Source organism: Camelus dromedarius, chromosome 9 (genome assembly GCF_036321535.1).
Source record: "Camelus dromedarius isolate mCamDro1 chromosome 9, mCamDro1.pat, whole genome shotgun sequence".
In the NCBI taxonomy this organism is placed as follows: domain Eukaryota; kingdom Metazoa; phylum Chordata; class Mammalia; order Artiodactyla; family Camelidae; genus Camelus; species Camelus dromedarius.
In genome coordinates, this window is record NC_087444.1 from 3,126,414 (window position 1) to 3,139,751 (window position 13,338).

At 34.1% G+C, this 13,338-nt stretch overlaps 1 protein-coding gene across 3 annotated transcripts in view; it reads left to right on the plus strand.

The window, feature by feature from the left end:
- The window catches only part of FNBP1L (formin binding protein 1 like), a 97,186-nt gene that overhangs the window by 35,987 nt on the left and 47,861 nt on the right, over positions 1–13,338 (plus strand). The window lies entirely within an intron of this gene.

Genomic DNA, 13,338 nt, shown 5'->3' on the forward strand with positions numbered 1-13,338 from the left:
GTGTTCAGAAGTGCTGGAGAAACTTTGGCAGACAGTTAGAGCCATAGAGTAAGCCCAAACTAGGACAGCAAAGTCATTCTTCTGCTTTTTAGTGAAGAAAGTCTTTTTTTTTAAAACAGTTGTGACCCTTGGCTTTACCAAAAACATTTCACTGGGACTTCATTTGGATGCAAGGATGTGTCAAAGTAATTAGGAAAACAAGGATTGAATATTAAGTAGTGCCTTCAAAAAATTGTAATATTCTGTGATACATAAAATAGTTCTTTTTATTTAAATTATATTAAATACATCATTTATAGACAAAAAATAAAAAGATTGAGTAAATATAATATTTGTTATAATGCTTATTACATAATAGAACCTTGGACCAGTATATAATTCATGTGATCATGCTAGATGGTGTGGACATTGAAGTTGGTGCCAGTACCAGCTTTAATTTAGAATGTTTTCCTTGTGTTCCCAAATGAAAAAGGTAAAATAACTTTAAATATTTTTCAAGATTAAACAGTGCCTGAAGGAAACAAGAGTTTTCTTGAGTTTAAATATGAGATGATAAAATTTAATCATGGCACAGCACTCATGGAGAGATAGATTTCACAGAAGAATGAATGTGTTGGAACAGGAACTATGAGGATGATTCAGGCAAGGAAATAGAAGGAATTGGACTTGGCTTGTAACCTAGAATAAATCCTAGACATAAGAGCATTGCTAAAAGTGGAAAAAATAGGGAAATGAGGATAAGGTGCCTATTTTGATGACTTAATATTCTTATTTCTAATCCATAGATGGTTTCAGAATTCTGCTTAATTTCACTTCTTTAGTTTGTCTTTCCCCACATTTCCCGTAGTCCAAGGTATTTGCTGGCATGGAGCAGGAAGAAGTGTAATCTCAGGCTTTGAAACTAAAGGGATTGGAAGGTATTACCTTTGAAGGCCTAAAGCTTTAGGATTCTGATTCTTACTTTTTTTTTTACTTAAGTGCTTTCTATTTTATTTTGTGGTAGTAAAAATCATTCCCCCGTTTCCAGGCATCTTCTCTCATGCTCACTAATGGTATGAGGACTAAGGAAAGGCTGAATGACTTCTTACCAGGAATGTTGTGAAAAGTAGTTATGCATTCTTTGTGTGTGTGTATTGGGCAGTTTCTAACTTTGAGATTTTTAATTTGTTCCTTTCATTGAAGCTCCCTAGTGACCACAGTTATTTTTAGCCTTATATTTCTTTCTGTGAAAGAAATGCATCATTTTAAATAACACTATGCACAATAGTTCTTCATTTGGATACTAAGGATAATAACTGGCAGTGATTTTAAGAGATTATCTAGCTCCGTTCCGTTTTGGTTGCCAGTCATATATGGGCAAGTCAGTTAGGCGTTCTGGGCATCAGCTTCCACATTTACAAAGTGAAGGGTCTGGGACCATTATTTAATAAACATAAGTTACTATAAACTTACCTATCAAATAGTGGTGTGTTATAGTAGAAAGAAAATGAGATTGGAGTCTAGGGTTGAAGTCCTTAATTTCAGAAACTTGGTTTTTGCATTTGTAAAATGCCTTATCGATAGGCTTTTGTAGGTGACATCTAGTAACATATGTGAAGATACTTTGTAAATTCAAAAGTATATGTAGATAGAATGGTTATTCAGTTATTAAGTGTTTTTTATGTGCTGCTCTGTGATGAAGTTCACTTTGTTATCTTTTCTGGTTTTAACATTTATTAAGTCATTGAATCCCATAAAAATACTAAAATAATTATGAACAAATTAAGCTATTTGAATGATTGTTTGGAAACTGGTATATCAAAATGAAAAGTAAGCTTGTATTCTGTTATCTAATGTTGTACCTTGGATTCAGAGGAACGAGACCAACTTTAGAATGAAGGTTTTTCCCCCTAGTTTCAAATTTGATCTGTTTTGAGTCCTTAGAGAAAAGTAAAGTATCTAGTAAAATTACAGAATTTAAAGTGAACATTTGTTCACTGAATATTGTAACATTTCAAGCATGAATCTTGTTTGGATCTCTTACTTTACCTTTATTATTTATATGAATAGTGCTAAATTAGCTTCTCTCTTCACTTTTTAAGATTTAAATCACTCACTTTTGAATGTTTAGAGGTTGTGACATTTATATTATTTCTTAATGTAATGTAATTAAAATGTCCAGTTGAAAAACCAGATATGTTGTTCAATGGATTAAGTAAAATTTAAAGTGAAAAATGTTTCTTCTGTATTGAATGTCGTAACATTAAATTTATGACATAAATTCATATTTACAATTTGTGCATTTATAGTTTGAGGCAAAAACCAGCTTATAATATGGCTATATAGCATGATACTCAAAATTTTCTATTTCAAGACTTCTGTCTTTTAGAGGCATTTTTTTTTCCAAATCAGATTTCCCCTACCCCCAAGTGTTTACAAAGTAGAGAACTTTGTTTAACTTGTATTCAAATTTGTGTATCTTGCTTTTATGCTGCCTTTTTTTTTTTTTTTTTAATTGAAGTACTGTCAGTTACCATGTGTCAATTTCTGGTGCACTGCACAGTGTCCCAGTCATGCATATACATACATGTATTCGTTTTCATATTCTTTTTCATTAAAGGTTATTACAAGATATTGAATATAGTCCCCTGTGCTATACAGCAGAAACCTTTTTAAAAAATCTGTTTTTATGTATAGTGACTAACATTTGTAAATCTCAAACTCCCAAATTTATCCCTTCCCACCCCCTTTTCCTGGTAACCGTAAGATTGTTTACTGTGTCTGTGAGTCTGTTTCTGTTTTGTAGAGTTCATAGTGTCCATTTTTTTCTTTTTTCTTTTTGATTCCACATATGAATAATATATAGTATTTTTCTTTCTTTTTCTGGCTAACTTAGAATGATGATCTCTGGTTCTATGCATGTTGCTGCAAATGGCATTATTTCAGTCTTTTTATGGCTGAGTAGTATTCCATTGTATAAATATACCATATGCTGCCTTTTAATGCTGATTGATATGTTTTTAGTTGGCTTTTATTTGGAATCTATTTACTTAAAAATATATAAACCATAGTCAAATATAATTAAATTATTGGGCTTCTCTAATGTATTCTTGTTCAGTTGTCCAGTGATATTTTTGAATATTTTCAAAATCAACATTAAAAATTAAGAATTGTATCCAGAGAGATTTTATAGCTTGTAACTTAACATTAGTAACTGAAAAATAAAATTTGACCGTTCTTTCTCAATATTCTGGTTAGTTGAACTTCTATACGTTTGTTATGGCGGCAATTCTAAAAATACCTTTTAGAGGGTTAATATATAGAGATAGTCTGAGGTTCTCTCTGTTTATAGTCTGTTTTCAGTATTGGAGAAAATAGATATGACAGTAAAATTTTTATAAACAATGTGACATAGATCTCAGATACCAAGTTCTTTAGATGATTTAATTTTTCTTTGGAAAACCTGAAAGAGCTTGAAATAGACCTGGGGAGGTTTGGGAATGTATATTTGGAGCAATGTATCCTAAATTTAATTTGGAGAGTGATTAACTTAAATAGAAGACTGGAATTCTTTGTGGACACAAGAGAAGGGAAAGATAACAGAAAACAGACTATATCAGTAGTTTGGGGAGGACTTGATATAGATCAGATGTTAATGCATAATTTAAAGCAAGGGTCTTCAAAGTAGAGCACACAAAATGATCTACTGAGATAAGGAGAAAAGAGCTTCTGTTTGTTTATGTTATCTAAAAAATAAGAAACAGTGCACTTTACTAGTATTTTAAAGATGAATTATCACTTGGGTCTTCTCTTGACTTAATGTTTTCTATAAAGAAATCATGGATTAAATAGAATATTATAATGTGATTATAGGCAAGCAATAAGAAATGATGAGGCTGATGCTTCTCATGTTAATATATTTGGGAAAAATGTAAATAATGTTTATTAGAAAAGAAAAGAAAAGAAATGCAATTGTTACCAAGTCCAAGCTCCTACTGCTCACCCTGTGACAGGACAGGCCAATCAATAGAGATGAATTGTTGGGGCAAGGAATATGACTTTGCTTGGAAGGAGAGCAGACCAAGAAGATGGTGGACTAGTGTCCCAAAGAACCATCTTAGCTGAGTTGGAATTCAGGCTTCATTTAAAGGGAAGGGGATGTAACTGATTGCTGCCCTTTTAAAAAAAATTTGGGGTTTTTTTTTGGTCTTGAGTTATATAGGTTCTTCCTATATTTTGGATATTGACCCCCTTATTGGGTGTATCATTTGCAAATTTCTTGTCGCATTCAGTAGGTGGTCCTTGTTTTATTTTTGCTTTTGTTTCTTTTTCCTGAGGAGACATATCCAAAAACAATATTACTAAGACTGATATGAAAGAGCTTAATGTCTGTGTTATCTTCAAATTTATTTTTGCACATGGTATGAGAGAGTAGTCAGTTAGACTTTTTGCATGTAGCTGTCCAGTTTTCCCTGCACCACTTACTGAAGAGAGTGTCTTTTCTCCATTGTGTATTCTTGCCATCTTTGTTGTAGATTAAATGACCATGTAAATGTGGGTTTATTTTGTTTCATTGATTTTGTGTGTGTTTTGTGCCTGTACCATACTGCTTTGATTACTGAGCTTTGTAGTATAGTTTGAAATCAGGGAGTGTGATATCTCTAGCTTTATTCTTCTTTCTCAAAATTGCTTTGGCTATATGGAATCTTTTGTGTTTCCATACCCATTTTGGAATTGTCCTAGTTCTGTGAAAATTGCCACTGGTATTTTGATAGGGCTGGCATTTAATCTGTAGATTGCTTTGTGTTGTATGGTCATTTTAACAGTATTAATTCCTGTCAGTGAGAACAGTATATCTTTCCATTTGTGTTGTCTTTAATTTCTTTCATCAGTTTCTTATAGTTTTCTGAGTTAAGGTCTTTTACCTTCTTAGTTGGATTTATTCCTAGGTATTTTATTCTTTTTGATGTGATTGTAAATGGACTGTTTTCTTAATTACTCTTTCTGATAGTTTGTTGTTGGTATATAGAAATGCAACAGATTCCTGTATACTAACTTTGTGTCCTGCAACTTTACCTAATTCATTGATGAATTCTAGTAGTTTTTTGTTGGTGTCTTTAGGATTTTCTGTATATAGTATCATGTCATTTGCAGACAGTGACAGTTTTATTTCTTCCAGTTTGGATTCCTTTTTTTTTTTTATTTTCCTTGTCTGATTGTGGTGGCTGGGACTTTCAATACTATGTTGAATAAAAGTGACAAGAGTGGGCATCCTTGTCTTGTTCTTAATCTTAGAGGAACATCATTGGATGTGATGTTAACTGTGGGCTTGTCATATATGGCCTTTATTATGTTGAGATAATGTTTCCTCTGTAACGATTTTGTTGAGAGTTTTTATGTCATTAATGGATGTTGAATTTTGTCAAATGCTTTTTCTGCATCTATTGAGATGATCATGTGATGTTTTAATTCTTCAGTTTGTTTATGTGTGTCACATGGATTGATTTATGTATATTGAACCATCCTTGCATCCTTGGGATAAATCCCACTTGATCATGGTGTATGATACTTTTAATGTGTTGTTGAATTTGGCTTGATACTTTTTTTTTGCATCTATGTTCATCTGTTCTTTTGGCCTGAAATATGCTTTTTTTGGTGACATCTTTGTCTGAGTTTGGTATCAAGATGATGGTGACTTCATAAAATGAGTTCAAAAGTGTTCCATCTCTGCAATTTTTTGGAACAGTTTGAAGATAGGTGTTAACTCTTCTCTAAATGTTTGAAAGAATTCATCTCTGAAGCCATCTCGTCCTGGACTTTTGTTTGTTGGATGTTCTGTGATTTCTGATTCAATTTTATTACTAGTAATTGGTCTGTTGGTATTTCTATCCTGATTCAGTCTTGGGAGATTGAATATTTCTAGGAATTTGTTCATCATTTCTGATTTTATTGATTTGGGCCCTCTTTTTTTTCCTTGATAAGTTTGGTTAAAGGTTTATTGATTTCCTTTTGCTTTTCAGAGAACCAGCTCTTAGTTTCCTTGATCTTTTCTATTAGTTCTTAAGGCTCTATTTCATTTATTTCTGTTCTGGTTTGTAATTTCTTTCTTTTTACTAACTTTGGGTTGTGTTTATTCTTGTTTTTCTTGTTATTTTGGGTGTGCATTTAGGTTGTTTATTTGTAGTTTTTCTTGTTTCCTGAGGTAGGCTTGTATCGCTATAAACTTTCTTAGAACTGTTTCTGCTGCATCTCATGGATTTGGGGTTGTTGTGTTTTCATTTGTCTCCATTTGTATTTTATTTTTATTTTTATTTTTAAATTTCTTTAGTGATCTATTGGTGGTTTTGTAGCATATTATTTAGCCTCCACATGTTAGTGGGGTTTTTTTTTTTGCAGTTTTTTCTTGTAGTTTATTTGTAGTGTCATAGTGTTGTAGCTGGAAAAGATTCTTGATATTATTTTAATCTTCTTAAGTTTGCTGAGAGTTGTTTTGAAGTCTAGCGTGTGATCTATCCTGGAGAATGCTCCATGTGCACTTGAAAATAATATATATTCTGCTGCTTTCAAATGGAATGCTCTATTGTATATCAATTAAGTCCATCTGGTTTAATGTATCATTTAAGTCCAGTGTTTGTTTCCCTATTGATTTTGTGTCTGGATGATCCATCCTTTAATGTAATTCTCCCTTTATATCTGTTAATATTTTCTTTATGTATTTAGATGATCCTGTGTTGGGTGCACATATATTTACAATTGTTATATCTTCTTGGATTGATCCCTTAGTCATTAAGTAATGTCCTTTTTAGTCTTTTGTTACAGTCTTTGTTTTAAAGTCTATTTTGTCTAATATAATATTGCTGCTCTGGCTTTCTTTTAATTTCCATTTACATGAAATACCTTTTTCCATCCCTCACTTTCAGTCTGTGTATGTGTGTTTAGATCTGAAGTGAGTCTCTTGTTGGCAGCTTGGATATAGATCTTGTTTTTGTATCCATTCATCCACTCTGTAGCTTTTGATTGGAGCAGTTTGTCCATTTACATGTAATATAATTATTGATAGATATGCACTTACTGCCATTGTGTTGATTGTTTTTGTAGTGATTTTTTGTTCCTTTCTTTTGCTCTCTTCCCTTGTGATTTGAAAACTGTCTTCTGTGTTATATTTAGATTCTTTTTTCTTGTGTTTATGTATCTATCATAGATTTTTGGTTTGTGATTACCATAAGGTTTATGTATATAAATTTGTATGTATACGTGATTGTTTTAAGTTGCTCATCTCTTAAGTTTGAATGCATTTTAACAACCTTGCATTTTTATTCTCCCCTACTGTTTACTGTTTCAACACCATATAGTACATCTTTTAGTTTTGTGTATTCCTTAATTACTTACTGTGGATATAGATGATTTTACTCCTTTGCCTTCTAACCTTATTACTAGCTTTATAGGTGGTTGATTTACTACCTTTACTGTATATTTGCCTTTACCAATGATTTTTTTTTCTTTTGATAATTTTTATATTTCTGGTTGTGGCTTTTTCTTTTACCTATTAGAGAAAGTCCCTTTGACATTTCTTGTAAAACTGGTTTAGTGGTGTTGAACTCTTTCAGCTTTTGCTTATCTGTAAAGCTTTAGGTTTCTCCATCAAATCTGAATGAAAGCCTTATTGGGTAGACTGTTCTCATTTGTAGGTTTTTTTCTTTTGTTATTTTAAATATTTTGTGCCTCTCCCTTCTGGCCTGCAGAGTTTTTCCCGAAAAGTCAGTTGATAGCCTTATGGAAGTTCTTTTTACATAACTTGCTTTTCCCTTGCTGCTTTTAATATTCTCACTTTATCTCCATTTTTTGCCATTTTAATCACAGTGTGTCTTGGAGTGGTCCTCTTTGGGTTGATCCTGTTTGGGACACTCTGCTTCCTGGACCTGGATGTCTTTCCTTTTCCAGGTTAGGGATGTTTTTAGCTATTATGTCTTCAGATATGGTCTCTGCTGCTTTCTCTCTCTCTTTTCTCCTTTTGGGTTTCCTTTAATGCAAATGCTAGTGTATTTGATGTTCCAGAGGTCTCTTAAATTGTCCTTGTTTCTTTTTATTATTATTATTATTTTTTCTGTTCAGCTTCAGGGATTTCCACTGTTCTGTTCTCTAGCTTGCTGATTTGTTCCTCAGTACCACCTGATCTACCATTGATTCCTTGTAGTGTATTTTTTTTTTATTATTGTATTCTTCATCTCTGTTTGGTTCTTCTTTATATTTTCTAACTCTTTGTTAGAACCTCTAACTTCTTACTTTGTCCAGTATTATTCCAGGTTCTTTGAACATCTTTACAATCATTACCTTAAACTCTGTATTGGGTAGGTTGCTTATCTCCACTTCACTTAGGTCTTCTAGGGTTTTATCTTGTTCCTTCATTGGGAACATACTGCTCTCTTGCCTCATTTACTGTTTTTGTTTCTGTGTGTTTGGTAAGCTGGTTAGGCCTCCTGACTTTGGAGAAGTGGCCTTTTGTAGAAGATGTTTTGTATCCCAGCAGCATACTTTTCTCTGATCAGCAGAGCTTATACTCTAGGGGTACTTCCTCTGTGGGTTGTGTGGGTCCCTGTTGTGGTGAGCTGACTGCTTGGTGCAGTCTGGCAGGCATGATTTGCCCCTGGTCTGGTTGGCTGCTGAGCCCTTGTGTAGAGGCTGCTGTCCATTGGTGAGTGGGGCCCGGTAATGAGGCTTCTGGCTGCAGAATCCTTGGTGGTCCCAGGGCCGGTGCTGGCCCGCTGGTGGAGCCAGGTTCCAGCATGGTGGGTTGTGGGGCCCTTCTGGATCTAATGTGCCTGCTGGTGTGTGGGGCCTGTTCCTGACATGGCGGCTGCAGGGTCTGGAGTGTCCCAGAGTTGGTGTTGGCCTAATGGTATGTGGAACTAGGTTCTGGGACAGGTGGCTAAGGTGTCCAAGGTGTCTCAGGTTGGTGACAGTCTGCTGGTGGATGGGACTTTACCCTGCCTGGATGACTGCTTGGCCTGAGACATCCCAGTGCTGGTGCTTAGAAGATTGTTGGACAGGGAGGGGTCCCAGTGCTAGTAAGCTAGAGGGAGAATTCAGAATGGCGCTTGCCAGCACCAATGTCCTCATAGTAGAACGAGCTCCCCAATGTGGCTGCTCCCATTTTCTGTGTCCCTAGGGTGAGCTCCAGTTGCCTCCTACCTCTCCAAGATTAGCAGTAGCTTCTGATCTGGGATCCTTTCAAATCACTGCTTCTGCCTTAGGTCCTGGAATGTGTGGGATTTTGTGTTCACCCTTTATGAGTGGCTTCTTTATTTCCTTCAGCCATCTGGCTCTCTGAAAATAAGCCCCAGTCGGCTTCAAAGCCAAACATTCTTGATGCTCATCTTCCCAGTGCAGGACCCCTGGACTGGGGATCCCAGTGTGGGGCTCAGATCCCTTCCTCCTTAGCCAGAACTTCTGCAGTTGTAATTAGACTCCTGTTTTTGGGTCGCCCACTTGGGGGTATCGGTCTTGACTATACTGCATCTGTTCTCCTCCTACCTGGCTCATTGTTGTTCCTTTATATCTTTAGTTGCAGATCTTTTTTGCTCGTCTCTTGGTCTCTCATCAGTAGTTGCTTTGTAAATAGTTGTAATTTTGGTGTGCCTGTTGGAGGAAGTGAGCTCGTCTTCCTACTCTGGTACCTTGGCCACCCTGACCTGTGTTGTTTTTTAGTGATGTTTAAAATAATATAATAACCAATGAAGATTATACTGAATTTATTGACAAGTATTTTTCATTGTGGTAAAATATAGATAACATTATGTTTACCATTTTAAGTGTACAGTTCATTGACTTGAAGTATATTTATAGTGTTGTGCAGTCATCACCATCATCCATCTCCAGAACTTTTTTCATTTTCCCAAGTGGAAACTACCCATTAAACAGTAACTCCTCTTTCTTCCCTGCCCTTGGTATCTCGGAATCAACCACCTTCTACTTTCTGTCTCTTTGTATTTGACTACTTTAGGTACTTCATATAAATGAAACCTTACCGTATTTGTCCTTTTGTGTCTCAGTTATTTCACTTAGAATAATGCCTCAAGGTTCATCCATTTTGTAGCATGTGTCAGAATATCCTTTTAAGGCTGAGTAATAGTCCATTGTATGTATACACCACATTTTATTTATCCATTCATCTGTTGATGGACATGAGGGTTGCTTCCAACTTTTGGTTATTGTGAATAATGCTGCTCTGAACATGAGTGACTGGAATCTTCTTGAAATTTCAAAGTTAATGGTAAACTATAGTGTTAGAAATAATACTTGCTATGCCTTTTATGGTAAAAGTAGTAATATATGTAAAACAATGTGGTGACAAACTAATGATCTCAACAAATATTGTTTGAAGGCTCATAGAAGATACCTCTAAGGAAATATGTTTTTGGAGAAATTATATGCTAAAAATCTATTATACAGTTTGTTATAGTACACATTTCTAATAGCTTAAGAGTGTTTGCTAGATTTTATTTCAGTAATGAATTATATTTTGAAATACTTTTTTGTGAACCACTAGAGGAAAGTGTGTTGAAGATTTATTCTCAATGTGAATTGACTTGAACAGTGTTTTATGAAAAAACAACAACCACTGATAAACCAGTACATTAAGTTTCCTTTAACAAGGAATTTGGAATATGGTTGCATTTAATCACTTCATCATTTATAGAAGTGAGCAAACACAGTTAAATCCAGAAGTCTAAAGAACATTAGAGCATATTTTATGGTTAACTTTATATAAATAATACCTTTAAAATACAGTGAATAGACTTTTTACAGTATTACCAAATGAAATGGGGATGGACCATTGAAAAACTTGCTGTTCATCTCCTATTGTTTCTAATTTGTTGACTTTTTCTTTAATAAATGGCTGTTAGTAATATGTTTTCCTAGCAGAGTTTTTTTTTCTTTTAATAAAGAAAATTTAATCTGTTTCTTCAAGATGAAAAAGAGATTTTAATAGTGAATAGCTGCTTTTCCAAAGAAACCTGAGCTATAGAAAAAGCATTTTGAGGATGAGCATTTGGGAATGCATCCAACATTACTATGTAATTTTTTTGCTGAAAATGTTTATGTCACCTACAAATATATCTGCATACTTGAACCCCTTGGAAACAGAATTTTATTGGTTGTTTTAGTCAGGGTTCTCCATAGAAACGGAATCAAGGATGTGTGTGTGTGTATAGTGAGAGAAAGAGAGGGTTGGGGGAGAGAAAGATAGATAGATATTGACTTATAATACTGATTAATAAGATATTGATTTATAATTGAGTCACACGATTTTGGAGGCTTGGGGATTCCAGACTCTACCCAGGGAAGAGTTACAGTTCTAGCCCAAAAGCAGTCTCCTGGGGAAGGTCAGTTTTTGTTTTAGTAAGTCCTTCAACTAATTGGATGAGACCCATCCACATTTTGGAGGATAATGTGTTTAACTCCACCAAATTCAGGAATTTAAATGTTAATCTTATACAGAAAATATCTTCACAGAAACATCTAAGGTAATATTTGACCAAATATCTGGGCAATGTGGCCCAGTCCAATTGACATATAAAATCATAACACAGTCAGTTTCAGTGGAGTCTGACCCTATTTGTTAAAAATATAAAGATGCAGTGTTTTCTGATAGGTTTGTAAAAATAGCACTGACATTTATTTAGTCAAATTTTAATGTAAACCTTTGCATTAAAAAAAATTGAAGCAGGAGACTTTTTCCATTTAGAACTTTATATCTTTGTGAGGTGTCATTTGTCTCCCAAGCTATGATAACCACTAATCTAACTGTTCTAGTTTAGAACCAAGGCCTTCAAATTACTTTGCCATTAAGTATTAAACCAAGATTTTAGAAATAATAAAGCATATTCAATTCATTGCTTTCATTAAAATTGTTGTTTTAAAAAGTTATAGCCCCAAGTCTTTTGTTTGTTAAATGAGTTTAAAAAAGCTATTTAAAATAATATTTATTTCATTTTCATTTCTTTTTAAAATTTCTATTTTTGTAGATTTTGTAATTTAATAGCATAGTATATATAATTTATGAAAATATACATATAATAGATGTATTTATTTAGAATTTTTACTGACTAGGGTATATAATAAAAATTTTTAGAGATTTCATTTAGAAGATAAGATTAATATAAAATTTGTTGAAGAGGATGATGGGAAGAAGCCTTTGAAGCATTTTGGAAAAATGAAGAATGATTGTTTTAGCTTCACACTATTCTTTTTCTGCAATTTTTTTTTCTTACCATGTTCTCTTTATTTGTTCTTTATATTTTTTCTATAGTAGGAGCTTAAGATTAAAAATATGCCTAATTTATTTATATTAGGTGTCCAAAACCCAGCCTAGTCTCTGGACATAATAGGCTCTGTATGTTTCTTGACTTCCATTGTGTACCAGATAGCTCTTAACCATACACTGTTTGCCCTTTGTTAAAAACTATCCCATATGAAGCCCCTCCATGATGATTTTTCTGCATGGCTGTAGATTTTTTCTGGAATGTTTTGCTATTGTTGTTGAGAGTTTTTCAATTTGAAAGAGATATCCAATTTATAATGGGAAGTATTAGTAATAATCCAATTAAGTTTACTGAGCAGTGCATTCTCTTGCAGTTTTCAAATCTACTTTGGAAGCCAAATAATAATGAAAAAGTTGCAGGAAAGACTAGAATTACAGTAGTAATACTAAACGATGATAGCCAGATGAATTCTATCTCTGCTATTTAGATAGACTTTACTTTTATGAATAGAAGTTTTAAATGATTTAAGGTAGGGAAAGAGACAAAAGGCAGAGATTTTGAGATGATTCATTTGTAAATAACACATGTGATTAAATCATGGGTGATTGGAAAAGATAAAAACGACTGGAGGTTATAAAGGGGTGATACTTGAATATTTTGCCAGCATCCTGGATTTTTGATATGAGAGAGGGAGAGAGCACCGAGTTACTCGCCAGTTTGGAGATGATTCTTGAAGGCTAGGAAATGATGGTTTCTCAGGCAACGGGTAGAAGGGAGTATCTTTTGAAGATTTAAAGAGCCTTGCAGGACAGTGGTCTTTGTTGTGTGTTAGTCTCATGTTCACTGCGTTGTAGAACACTTCATGACATCACCATAATCCTACTTAGGTGGGTGATAGGACTGCCATGTTAAGATGGAAAAAGTGTAAAGAACCTTGGTAACTTGCCCAAGGTCAAAACATATGGTAAATGCAAAGCCCAGAATTTGACCCCAGGTTTATTTGATTCTGTTCAAACAGTTCTTCGTTAAGAACCCGCTGTGGTGCTGGGCTTAGTGCTTATGCCTTAGGAGTTCAGGGTTGAATAATTCATGGCTC